Source organism: Triticum aestivum, chromosome 5B (genome assembly GCF_018294505.1).
Source record: "Triticum aestivum cultivar Chinese Spring chromosome 5B, IWGSC CS RefSeq v2.1, whole genome shotgun sequence".
Classification (NCBI taxonomy): domain Eukaryota; kingdom Viridiplantae; phylum Streptophyta; class Magnoliopsida; order Poales; family Poaceae; genus Triticum; species Triticum aestivum.
Window position 1 is genome coordinate 399512262 of NC_057807.1, and position 14376 is coordinate 399526637.

Sequence of the window (14376 nt, forward strand, 5' to 3'; positions counted from 1 at the left end):
ATTCCCAATATATAAGCAGCTTCACTGAGGTCTTTCATTGAAAAACTCTTGTTCAAGTATCCTTTTATGCTATTCAGAAATTCTACATCATTTCCGATCAACAATATGCCATCCACATATAATATTAGAAATGCTATATAGCTCCCACTCACTTTCTTGTAAATACAGGCTTCTCCAAAAGTCTGTACAAAATCATATGCTTTGATCACCTCATCAAAGTGTATATTCCAACTCCGAGATGCTTGCACCAGTCCATAAATGGATTGCTGGATCTTGCACACTTTGTTAGCACCTTTAGGATCGACAAAACCTTCCGGTTGCATCATATACAACTCTTCTTTAAGAAATCCATTAAGGAATGCAGTTTTGACATCCATTTGCCAGATTTCATAATCATAAAATGCGGCAATTGCTAACATGATTCGGATAGACTTAAGCATCGCCACGGGTGAGAAAGTCTCATCGTAGCCAACTCCTTGAACTTGTCGAAAACCCTTTGCAACAAGTCAAGCTTTATAGACAGTAACATTACCGTCAGCGCCAGTCTTCTTCTTGAAGATCCATTTAATCTCTATGGGTCGCCGATCATCGGGCAAATCCACCAAAGTCTACACTTTGTTCTAATACATGGATCCTATCTCAGATTTCATGGCCTCAAGCACTTTATCGGAATATGGGCTCATCACAACTTCTTCATAGTTCGTAGATTCATCATGGTCAAGTAACATGACCTCCAGAATAGGATTACCGTACCACTCTGGTGCGGATCGTGCTCTGCCAGACCTACGAGGTTCTGTAGCAACTAGATCTGTAGTTTCATGATCTTTATCATTAGCTTCCTCTCCAGTTGGTGTAGGCATCATGGGAACTGATTTCTCGGATGAGCTACTTTCCAAATTGAGATCAGGTACAATTACCTCATCAAGTTCTACTTTCCTCCCACTCACTTCCTTCAAGAGAAACTCCTTCTCTAGAAAGGTTCCGTTCTTAGAAACAAAAATCTTGCCTTCGGACTTGTGGTAGAAGGTGTACCCAATTGTTTCTTTAGGGTATCCTATGAAGGCGCACTTCTCCAATTTGGGTTCGCGCTTATCGGGCTGGAGCCTCTTGACATAAGCATCGCATCCCCAAACTTTAAGAAACGACAGCTTAGGTTTGCTGCCAAACCACAGTTCATACGGTGTCGTCTCAACAGATTTTGACGGCACCCTATTTAAAGTGAATGCAGCTGTCTCTAATGCATAACCCCAAAACAATAGTGGTAAATCGTTAAGAGACATCATAGATCGCACCATATCCAATAAAGTGCGCTATGACGTTCAGATACACCATTACGCTGTGGCGTTCCAGGTGGCGTGAGCTGTGAAACTATTGCACATTGTTTTAAATGAAGGACAAACTCATAACTCAAATTTCTCCTCCACGATCAGATCGTAGAAACCTTATTTTCTTGTTACGATGATTCTCCACTTCACTCTGAAATTCTTTGAACTTTTCAAATGTTTGAGACTTGTGTTTCATTAAGTAGATAAACCCATATCTACTCAAATCATCTGTGAAGGTCAGAAAATAACGATAACTGCCACGAGCATCAACACTCATTGGACTGCATACATCGGTATGTATTATTTCCAATAAGTCACTAGCTCGTTCCATTGTTCCCGAGAACGGAATCTTAGTGATCTTGCCCATAAGACACGGTTCGCAAGTATCAAATGATTCATAATCAAGTGATTCCAAAAGTCCAGCTTCATGGAGTTTCTTCATGCGCTTTACACCGATATGACCCAAATGGCAGTGCCACAAATAAGTTGCACTACCATTATCAACTTTGCATCTTTTGGCATCAATATTATGAATATGTGTATCATCACGATCAAGATTCAATAGAAATAGACCGCTCTTCAAGGGTGCATTGCTACCTCTTGAGCATGTGTTGGTTTTCCCTTGAAGAGGAAAGGGTGATGCAGCAAAGTAGCATAACTATTTCCCTAAGTTTTTGAGAACCAAGGTATCAATCCAGTAGGAGGCTACACTCAAATCCCCTGTACCTGCACAAACAAATAAGAACCTTGCAACCAACGCGATAAAGGGGTTGTCAATCCCTTCACAGCCACTTGCAAAAGTGAGATCTGATAGAGATAATAAGATAAATATTTTGGTATTTTTATGATATAGATTGGAAAGTAAAGATTGCAAAATAAAATAGATCAGAAACTTATATGATTGAAAATAGACCCGTGGGCCATAGGTTTCACTAGTGGCTTCTCTCAAGATTGCATAAGTATTACAGTGGGTGAACAAATTACTGTCGAGCAATTGATAGAAAAGTGCATAGTCACACATCAGCCGCTATCCAGCATGCATCTAGAGTATTAAGTTCATAAGAACAGAGTAACACATTAGCCAAGATGACATGATGTAGATGGATAAACTCAAGCAATATGATATAAACCCCATCTTTTTATCCTCGATGGCAACAATACAATACGTGCCTTGCTGCCCCTGCTGTCACTGGGAAAGGACACCGCAAGATTGAACCCAAAGCTAAGCACTTCTCCAATTGCAAGAAAGATCAATCTAGTAGGCCAAACCAAACTGATAATTCGAAGAGACATGCAAAGATAACAAATCATACATAAAAGAATTTAGAGGAGATTCAAATATTGTTCATAGATAATCTTGATCATAAACCCACAATTCATCGGATCTCGACAAACACACAACAAAAAGAATTACATCGAATAGATCTCCAAGAAGATCGAGGAGAACTTTGTATTGAGATCCAAAGAGAGAGAAGAAGCCATCTAGCTAATAACTATGGACCCGTAGGTCTGAGGTAAACTACTCACACATCATCAGAGAGGCTATGGTGTTGATGTAGAAGCCCTCCGTGATCGATTCCCCCTCCTGTGGAGCGCCGGAAAAGGCCCCAAGATGGGATCTCATGGGTACAGAAGGTTGCAGCAGCGGAAATAGGGTTTCGTGGTGCTCTCGGATGTTTTCGGGGTATATGAGTATATATAGGCGAAAGAAGTCGGCCAGGGGAGCCACAAGGGGCCCACAAGGGTGGGGGTGCGCCTACCCCCCTGGGTGCGCCTCCCTACCTTGTGGCCGCGTTGTTGCTTCCTTGACGTCCACTCCAAGTCTCCTGGATTGCGTTTGTTCCAAAAACGACTCTTCCGAAGGTTTCATTCCGTTTGCACTCCGTTTGATATTCCTTTTCTGCAAAACACTGAAATAGGCAAAAAAACAATTTGGACCGGGCCTCCGGTTAATAGGTTAATCCCCAAAATAGTATAAAAGTGTATAATAAAGCCCATTAAACATCCAAAATAGATAATATAATAGCATGGAACAATAAAAAATTATAGATATGTTGGAGACGTATCATGCATGACCATAAAAGATATTACTCATATAAATAGAACAATGATTATTCTCTGATTTAAATGGAAGTCGTCTCGCACTAAACAAGATCCAGATATAATGTTCATGCTCAATGCTGGCACCAAATAACAATTATTCAGGTCTAAACCTAATCCTGAAGGTAGATGTAGAGGTAGCATGCCGACGGCGATCACATCGACCTTGGAACCATTTCCGATGTGCATCGTCACCTCATCCTTAGCCAATCTTCGTTTAATCCGTAGTCCCTTCTTCGAGTTACAAATATGAGCAACCGAACCTGTATCAAATACGTAGGCACTACTACGAGAATTAGTAAGGTACACATCAATGACATGTATATCAAATATACCTTTGTTCACTTTGCCATCCTTCTTATCCGCCAAATACTTGGGGCAGTTCCACTTCCAGTGACCAGTCCCTTTGCAGTAAAAGCACTCAGTTTCAGGCTTGGGTCCATTTTTAGGTTTCTTCCCGGGCGTGACAACTTGCATGTAATTCTTCTTGAAGTTCCCCTTCTGTTTACCCGTGCCCTTCTTCTTGAAACTAGTGGTCTTGTTAACCATCAACACTTGATGCTCATTTTTGGTTTCTACCTCCACGGCCTTTAGCATCACGAAGAGCTCGGGAATAGTCTTTTCCATCCCTTACATATTGTAGTTCATCACAAAGCCTTTGTAGCTTGGTGGTAGTGATTGAAGAACTCCGTCAATGACACAATCATCTGGAAGATTAACTCCGAGATGAGTCAAGTGATTATGGTACCCAGACATTCTAAGTATGTGCTTGCTAACAGAACTATTCTCCTCCATCCTGCAACTATAGAACTTGTTGGAGACTTCATTTCTCTCAACTCGGGCATTTGCTTGAAATATTAACTTCAACTCCTGGAACATCTCATATGGTCCATGATGTTCAAAACGTCTTTGAAGTCCCTATTGTAAGCCGTAAAGCATGGCACACTGAACTAATGAGTAGTCATCATATCGAGCTTGCCAGGTGTTCACAACGCCAGCTTCTGCTCCTGCAGCAGGTCTTGCACCTAGCGGTGCATCAAGGAGATAATTCTTCTGTGCAGCAATGAGCATAATCCTCAAGTTATGGACCCGGTCCGTGTAGTTGCTACCATCATCTTCCAACTTAGGTTTCTCTAGGAACGCATTAAAATTCAAGGGAACAGTAGCACAGGCCATTGATCTACAACATAGATATGCAAAAAACTATCAAGACTAAGTTCATTATAAATTAAGTTCAATTAATCATATTACTTAAGAACTCCCACTTAGATAGACATCCCTCTAGTCATCTAAATGATACATGATCCAAATCAACTAAACCATGTTCGATCATCACGTGACATGGAGTAATCTTCAAGGGTGAACATCACTATGTTGATCATATGTACTATATGATTCACGTTCGACCTTTTCGGTCTCCAGTGTTCCGAGGCCATATCTATATATGCTAGGCTCATCAAGTTTAACCCGAGTTTTCCGCGTGTGCAAAACTGGCTTGCACCAGTTGTATTTGAATGTAGAGCTTATCACACCCGATCATCACATGGTGTCTCAGCACGAAGAACTTTCGCAACGGTGCATACTCAGGGAGAACACTTATACCTTGAAATTTAGTAAGGGATCATCTTATAATGCTACCGCCGTACTAAGCAAAATAAGATGCATAAAAGATAAACATCACATGCAATCAAAATATGTGACATGACATGGCCATCATCATCGTCTTGTGCTTTTGATCTCCATCACCAAAGCAACGTCATGATCTCCATCGTCACCGGCTTGACACCTTGATCTCCATCGTAGCGCCGTGGTCGTCTCGCCAAACATTGATTCTACGACTATCGCTACCGCTTAGTGATAAAGTAAAGAAATTACACAACATTTGTATTTCATACAATAAAGTGACAACCATATGGCTCCTGCAAGTTGCCGATAAATTTTACAAAAACATGATCATCTCATACAACAACTTATATCACATCATGCCTTGACCATATCACATCACAACATGCCCTGCAAAAACAAGTTAGACGTCCTCTACTTTGTTGTTGCAAGTTTTACGTGGCTGCTACGGGCTTCTAGCATGAACCGTACATACCTATGTCGCAAAAACCGCAACAATGATTTATCAAGTTTGCTGTTTTAACCTTCACAAGGACCGGCCACAGTCAAATTCAATTCAATTAAAGTTGGAGAAACAGACACCCGCCAGCCACCTTTATCCAAAACTAGTTGCATGTCTGTCGTTTGAACCGGTCTCATGAACGCGGTCATGTAAGGTTGGTACGAGCCGCTTCATCCAACAATACAGCCGAATCAAAATAAGACATTGGTGGTAAGCAGCATGACGATCACCGCCCATAACTCTTTGTGTTCTACTCGTGCATATCATCTATGCATAGACATGGCTCGGATGGCACTGAAGGGAAATGTAGCATGCAATTTCAAAATTTTCCTATGCTCACGCAAGATCTATCTAGGAGATGCATATATAGCAACGAGAACGGGAGAGTGTGTCCACGTACCCTCGTAGACCGAAAGAGGAAGCATTAACTTAATGTGGTTGATGTAGTCGAACGTCTTCTCGAATCAACCGATCAAGTACCGAACGTATGGCACCTCCGAGTTCTGCACACGTTCAGATCGATGACATCCCTCGAACTCTTGATCCAGTAGAGGTACGAAGGAGTCGATGAGTTCTGTCATCACGACAACATGGTGACGGTGATGGTGATGCGATCCACATCGGGCTTCGCCTAAGCACTACGACAATATGACCGTAGGAGTAAACAGTGGAGGGGGGCACCGCACACGGCTAAAAAACAACTGTTGTGCTTTGGGGTGCCCCCTACCCCCGTATACAAAGGAGGAGAGGGGAGGAGGCCGGCCCTAGGGGGTGTGCCAAATGGCCCTACTAGGACTCCCAATCCTAGTCGGCTCCCCCTTCCTTCCAACGGAGGGGAAAAGGGAAAGAGAGGGAGAGGGAGAGGGAAAGGGGGGCCACGCCCCCTCCCCTTGTCCAATTCAGACTCCCTATGGGGGGGGCACCTCCTCGTGGCCTTCCTGTCCTCTCCCCTATGGCCCATATGGCCTATTAACTTTCCCGGGGGAGGGTCCAGTAACCCCTCGGTACTCCGAAAAATACCTGAATCACTCCGGAACTCCGAACAACCTTCGGTCACCAAAACACATAACTCATATAATACATATCGTCATCGAACGTTAAGCGTGCAGGCCCTACGGGTTCGAGAACTATGTATACATGACCGAGACACCTCTCCAGTCAATAACCAATAGCGGAACCTGGATGCTCATATTGGTTCCCACATATTCTATGAAGATCTTTATCGGCCGAACCGCGATGTCAACATACGTTATTCCCTTTGTCATCGGTATGTTACTTGCCCGAGATTCGATCATCAGTATCTTCACACCTAGTTCAATCTCGTTACCGAAAAGTATTTTTACTCATTCTGTAGTTCATCATCTCGTAACTAACTCATTAGTCACATTGCTTGCAAGGCTTCATATGATGTGCACTACCGAGAGGGCTCGGAGATACCTCTCCGATACTCGGAGTGACAAATCCTAATCTTGATCTATGTCAACCCAACGAACACCTTCGGAGATACCTGTAGAGCATCTTTATAATCACCCAGTTATGTTGTGATGTTTGATAGCACACAAGGCATTCCTCCGTTGTCCGGGAGTTGCATAATCTCATAGTCAGAGGAATATATATTTGACACGAAGAAAGCAGTAGCAATAAAACTAAACGATCATAATGCTAAGCTAGCGGATGGTCTTGTCCATCACATCATTCCACTAATGATATGATCCCGTTTATCAAATGACAACTCATGTCCATGGCTAGGAAACTTAACCATCTTTGATCAACGAGCTAGTCTAGTAGAGGCATACTAGGGACATGGTGTTTTGTCTATGTATTCACACATGTATCAAGTTTCCGGTTAATACAATTCTAGCATGAATAATAAACATTTATCATGAATAAGGAAATATAAAATAGCAACTTTAGTATTGCCTCTAGGGCATATTTCCTTCACAAAGAACCAATTTCAACATGGCTTGCTACAACGGAAACAAAAAAAACCTAGTGCAAACCAGACAGCACCAATGGCTCGTTGAAAAACCTAAAATATAAATAATAGTACTCATTACTCCAATATGGTGTGTGGCCAATCAGGATTACCTAGTTTGCCGATGATCTTTTGTTCATAGGATATACACATGACCATCACTGACTACTACATGCAACAACGAAGACATGTAAACGAGGTAAAGCTGGAAGTCAATACCCCACCCTTAACTAACATAGCATTATGCCAAATGATCACACAAAGTGCAGCTGTTCGTGATTTCGAGGCTTCTCTAAGTGAGGCTTCCTTTGACACATATGTTTGATTAGGCCTCTCTCGTATCCCTTAGCGTCTCCCCTTCATAGGTGGCGGAGGCCGTGAATCCATGTGTTTAAGCGTGCAATTTTGGTCTTAGGTTTCTAGTTCTTTTAGTTCAACTTCGTTACAGTCATGGTGGTGCACATGACTTGAAACATTAGGAGTCATGAATCCGTCTTTGCCCATGCGTTCTTTGTTTGTAGGGATGTTGTGGAGCTAGTGGTGCTTTGTTTCGACATGTCTCGATCTCTAAATCTAAAAAGATTTGTTTACATGGCCTTTCCTGTACACCATTACAACTCTTCTCAACGGTGATGATTGCGGCGCAATTAGAAATAATGTATGTTTTATGTTGTGTGGGGCCATTTTTTGCTTCATTTTTTGGCATCACCTTCAACATTGGTTTTTCTTACAAATCAGTGATGCTTCTCTAGGAGTTAGGGCAGTGACCAATCAAGGTGCTCTAGATATGATACCGACCAAACTTGTACGCCTCCCCTCACGCAAACACAAGAGCTACTAGGTCTCCTCCCTCGGACCACCACTGCCATTAGTTCCCCTCACCTCCAAGTGTCTTTCGGCGTCGATGAGGTGGGCCCCCTGTTTGGGCTGTATGTGTAATCTCTGGTCACCTTAGCTTTAGTTAGGGTTACGTCACATTGTCTGGCCGACAAGGTGGTGAGGTGATGGCGCCATGGACGGCGAGGAATAAGTGCTCCCTAGATGGCGGTGAGTTTTGCTCATGGCGTGTCGTCGATGGATGTAGATGGACGACGGTGCTCAATTTTCTTCGAGGACATGGATGTAATTTTTTATCTTGTAAGCGTTGGTTTTAGCTAATATATGGTTTTCAATCTTTTCAAAAAAGTGTCCTAGATATTAATGAACGTTAAGGAGAGATGCTTGATGAGGTACTTGGCAGACCATATTTGTGTTTGGTGATGTAAACATTGCTGCACTTTTTTCGAGTTCGACATTCATCGGCTCATTACAAATGCGTTTGGTAGCTTGACCCGATTTCTGCCCCCTTGCATGTGTGACTGAGTTTGGACTGGCTCAATAAATGCATGCTAAAATTCATGCTGTGCACATAGTTTATTTGCCTGCATCCTCCCCAACCTGGTTGAGAAGAAATGCACACATGTTGTTTGGTTGCAGGCTTGCTCTAGGAAGATGTAGAGTGTTTGGTGTGATTACATGCAACACATGTGTTATGATAACCTCTTGTTGGAGTGGTGAGGTTACCAACACAACGATAAGTATGACATAGATAAACAAGCATAGCGTAAACACTCACAAGCACGACATAGATAAAGAGGCATAACATAAACCGATAAACGTAGTATTAAACTCACAGTTAAATGATAAAAAGTGACATCTAAGTCTGAAACATCCTACGCAAAGGTCTTAAGGTGCAGAGATAACTTCCTAGGAATCCATGGCAAATGCCTCCTCGTGCTTCTTGCACTTGGCCACCACCTCAACGTCGTCCTCATCGAAAATGATCACCTTCATGGTGCTGGAGTCATCGAAATTGAAAGTAGCGAGGTATCCAATCTGATCTGGTGAACAACGGCGAAGGAGCCCCAACCCTTATCAAGAGTGAGCCTGCCATTGATCATTCGGACCATCACCCTCCCGGCATAATCGGTGTTCATCTTCAGCTTGAATTCTATAGGACGGTAGTCAAGTGCTTGGTGAACTCCACTGGCATCGGCATACACTCTAGTTTGGGTGCAAGGATGGCCTTGCAAAAGTCGGTTTGGCCATCCTCTGATACGTCCATTTTGCATCATGTTTTCCTACTGTTATTTATAGTGTTTTTATTCAATATAACACTTTGTTGAGTAATTTTCTATGCCTTTTCTCTCATAATATGCAAGGTTTACGCAAAGGGGAAGAATACCGGCAACTGGAATTCTGGACCTGAAAAAGCTATGTCAGATATACCTATCCTGCACATCTCCAAATGAGCTGAAATTTTATGGAGAATTATTTTGGAATATATAAAAATAATGGAGAAAAGAAATACCAGAGGGGGCCACTTAGGTGCCCACTAGGCACCAGGGCACGCCCTCGTGGGTAGTGGGCTCCCTGGCCCACATCCAGTGCCCATCTTCTAGTACATAAGGTCTTTTGACCTAGAAGAAAAATAAGGAGAGGACTTTCGGGACGGAGCACCGCCGTCTCGAGGCGGAACCTGGGCAGGAGAACTTTGCTCTCCGGCGAAGCGATTCCATCGGGGATACTTCCCTCCGAGAGGGGGGAATCAAAGTCATCATCGTCACCAACAACCCCCTCACCTTGGGAGGGTCAATCTTCATCATCATCTTCAACAGCACCATCTCATCTCAAAACCCTAGTTCATCTCTTGTGTTCAATCTTTGTACTGGAACCTCAGATTTGTACGTTTGGGTGACTAGTAGTGTTGAGTACATCTTGTAGTTGATGCTAGCCAATTTTTTTGGTGGAAGATTATGTTTAGATCCATTATGATATTTATTACTCCTATGATCTTGAGCATGCACATGTTGTGTGAGTAGTTAATTTTGTTCTTGAGGACGCGAGAGAAGTGATGTTGCAAGTAATCATGTGAATTTGATATTCATTCGATATTTTGATTATATGTATGTTGTGATTCCCTTAGTGGTGTTATGTGAATGTTGACTACATGACACTTCACCATCTTTGGGCCTACCGAAAAAGGGTTTTCCCCCGCTTTATATTATAAAGCAAACATCATCACATACATCTGAGCAAGCCGAACACACACACGCCACCACGACACACGTCGAACACACCCAAGGCTAGATACAAAGGTGCCGAGCACCATCACACCACTTGGACACAACCAAGCAAACATAAATGAGCTACGATGAACCACTTGGAGCCACCGAGGGGGTGAGATGGACCATGACGAAGCAAGGACTCCAAGACGGTGCCTCCCAGAAGGGTATGCCCACGGATAGCCGCCACTGTCTGATCCGTAGATCAAGTTTTCACCCGAAGCGACGCAGGGGGTGGGAGCACCATGACGGACCCTTCAAGAAGGATACGACGTCCACGGACACTGCCACCGACGGCCAGAAACTGGGCAAGTGATGAACCCCGGTGCTCACACCCCGCCGACACACCCCTGCTCCGCCAACCACCCGCAGCCACGTCCCCCACGAAACCATGGCTGCCCTCCGCACCTGAGACGCAGGTTCCGCCCTCGAACGCCACGCCTCCCGCCGCCAGGGCCGCCGCCCAACATCTAGACACCCCCAAGACCATCCAAAGAGATCAACTTTGCACCAAAGGAACACCACTGACCGACAAATCACAACATACATCCTGCCTTGAACATCGCCAGAGCAGTGACAGCGAACACGCAGCCGGGGAAAGGGGGAGGTGGGGGAGCGGACGCATCCAGACCGTCACAACCCTGTGCCAGTGACAGGGGCCCGAGCACGTCGGCGCCACCCATCCCTCCAGACAGCCTCTGATGAGGACATGACTACCTTAGATATGACCAAATATATTGCATACGTGTATATTTGTGAGGTGATTTCTAATGCAAACTATGTAATAATTTATTTATGTCATCCAGGACAAAAATACTTCACAAAATTTTGTGCCATGTCTAATTGCAGGTGTATGAGACATTTGTACAATACACATATGAAGATAAGGGAGAAAGAGATGTTTACTTGCTGTTCAAAAAGTTCTCTCACGTCACTTTTGGCCCAAGAGAAGATAGAGTCCAAGTATCTCACGTTCTGGACTCAGATTCGGACTGCACAGACACACCTGATTCAAAATGCCAAGAACTCTTTCATCCGGACTCTGAATTGGGTGATTATTTTTTTGTTGGAAAGTAGATTTCATGCTCTTTCCAACCCAATTGGAATCACCTTAAAATCCGTCCGGAGCGTTGAGTTATGGACGAAACAATCTGACGCTGCAGCAGAATCCGGGTAAAACTACAAGTCCAAAGGTGTTACGTCACCTCCATTTGGGCCCATTGGCCTTGTACGACCTAGGGTTAGTTTTAGGCTGCCTTGGGACGTCCTCCCACCTCTTTGGCCGCCACCCCTTGCTCCTATATAAGTAGATCCATCTAATAGCTTTTTCTTTGGGATTTGTTTAGTCAAAAGTTAGCCATTGCAACTTCGTGTACTTCGTTTGTGTCCAACGACCAGACCAAAACCGCTTACGGATCCCCACCTTTATCAGTACTTCATATATATTCGCAATATTCAGATTGCTTTATCATATTCTTGCTTGTTCTTCAATTGCTTGCCAGAGCCGGTCCTGAGATTTCAGGGGCCTGGGATGAAACTATAATCCGGAGCCCTTCGGGGCCCTTAGTATAAGCGTCTAACTAGTAATCATCATATTAGATATAATTTCACGCACCTCTCCATTGCTCATTTCTCTTGAGTAATGCCTATACGAAAAATGTTTTAAAGTTTTATGCAAAGGATATTTAGTGTTCTCTTCTTTCCTTTTAGGCCCATTTTCCACTAATATGTCCCTCGCTTTGTTATTAAGACTACCCCCAATAGCTTGGATCATAAATATCCACCGTAATAACCGGTTCCTCCTTAACACTAGCAGATTCTGCCGCTGATGAATTAAATATGGGCTCGTGATCACTCACATTGGTATCATCCATGTCGATGTCAACATCGTCTTCTATAGGGGTACCATCATCTTTTGGAATGGCTTTTGATCAACCGTGAGAACTATCGCCAACTCCTATGGATTTCTTGAAGTGCTCGTATTGCTCTTATAATATTTTAAAAGGATTGTTTTAATGCCTCTTCCTCATCTGCCTCCTCCTTCATTTTTCTTTTATGACTTCTGGATCTATCCGGAGCGGACATGACCTTGCTGAAATTTAAAGAAACAATTAGCAGAAAGCTAATTAGAATATTAGATTAATTTACAGACGATCTTCATCTAATATCATGAAAAAAATCTGGTAGGGCATAATATAGTACCTTCTTTCCGTAATCTAATCAGCCTATGTGTGCTCAATCCTTGAAGATTTAATCGCCCAGCCAACAGTTCCATATTGACATGTTGATTCGGGAATCAGGATTAAGAAAAACAGGAAGAGCACTGAACACTAGAAGAGAGGGCAGACCGCACGGCAGAGCCGCAGAGGGCGTGAGGAGAGGCGTACGTGCTGGCTGCTGCAGTCCGCGGTCGTCGTCTCGTTCCGTCGTTTGTCGGGCGGTCGGAGGCTGCAGAGACGCAGAGTTGAAGACAACGAGTCAATGATTAGACGAATAGAACAGCGGTATCAGCGGAAGAACGACTCGAACGATCCCGAAGGAAAAGGAAACTGTGAATCCAGCGGTTCCTTTCCTGTGCACGTATTGTGCCTGTACGTGGACGTTGTGCAAACATTGGCAAGGCCCACATCTCTCTTTTTCTTTCCTAGGCTGAGGCGTCACTGACTTCGCCACTGTGGCTTCATTTTTAATTTTCGCTCGAAGTAATACATATACGTACACATACCCTGGGAGGGCCCCCTGACTTTTGGGGGCCCGAGGCGGCCGCCCCGTTCGCCCTCCCTCCCCCCCCCCCCCTCAAGGCCGGCCCTGTTGCTTGCAGGAATAGAGCTTCGTGGTCAGGTTGATCGTGCTCCGGCATGGTCAATAACCTCTCGGAGTTGGTTTAGCGATTGCTAAGGTGCAACGTCGTGCACGTTTGTAGTCGGATCATCAAAGTTATTTCCACCAAATTGATAGTTATCATCTCATCGAAAGATCGGGACACCCCGCCTCTATCAAGTGGTATCAGTTTTCAGGTTGCTCGATGAGATTTTCCAGTTATCCCTAGATTCGATTTATTTTTTTACCTATTATCCAAGAAAAAGCCACAAAAAAGTTAGATCTATTCATCCTTTGTCCTAACCAGTCCAAGCCTTTGCAATTTTCTTTTCATTGTTTGCATTATTGAATTATCGGTTGCATCGTCGTGTCGAGTTGCTGGTCTTAGTGTCTAGTTCCTTTAGAGTTTCGAGTTCTGTTCACATTAGTCACGCCACCGCTGCATCATTATCCCTTCCGCTGTCCACCATCTCATCCATCAATTTCTACCACGTGCTACGCATTGTTCATTGTCATAATCATAATTGAGGTCATTCACATCTTGGTCTGATCCAATCTGCATCTTATCTAGTTTGTCTTGGAAAGAGGGAGAAAAAAAGATAGAGAAAAAAAGAAGAAAAAAGGAAAGAAGAAAAAGAAAAAGAGAGAAGAAAAAGAAAAAAAGCGTGAGAAAAAAAAGAGAGAAGAAAAAAAATTCAGATCTATCTAGAATCAATCTCGTATCTGAATTCGGATTGGAATCTGTTTTGCGCATTGTTCAGTAAAACAGATGTATCTTCCTCATACAAAGTCCGTTTTGGCTCCGTAAGTACTCAAATTAAAGCTAGCGACAAGCCGCATCTAAATAGTTAGAGAAGCTAGTTTAATATTTGACACCTCAAAATCGGCTTCTAAATAGGCCTTCTTGCCCTCCGAAGTTCGTGAACA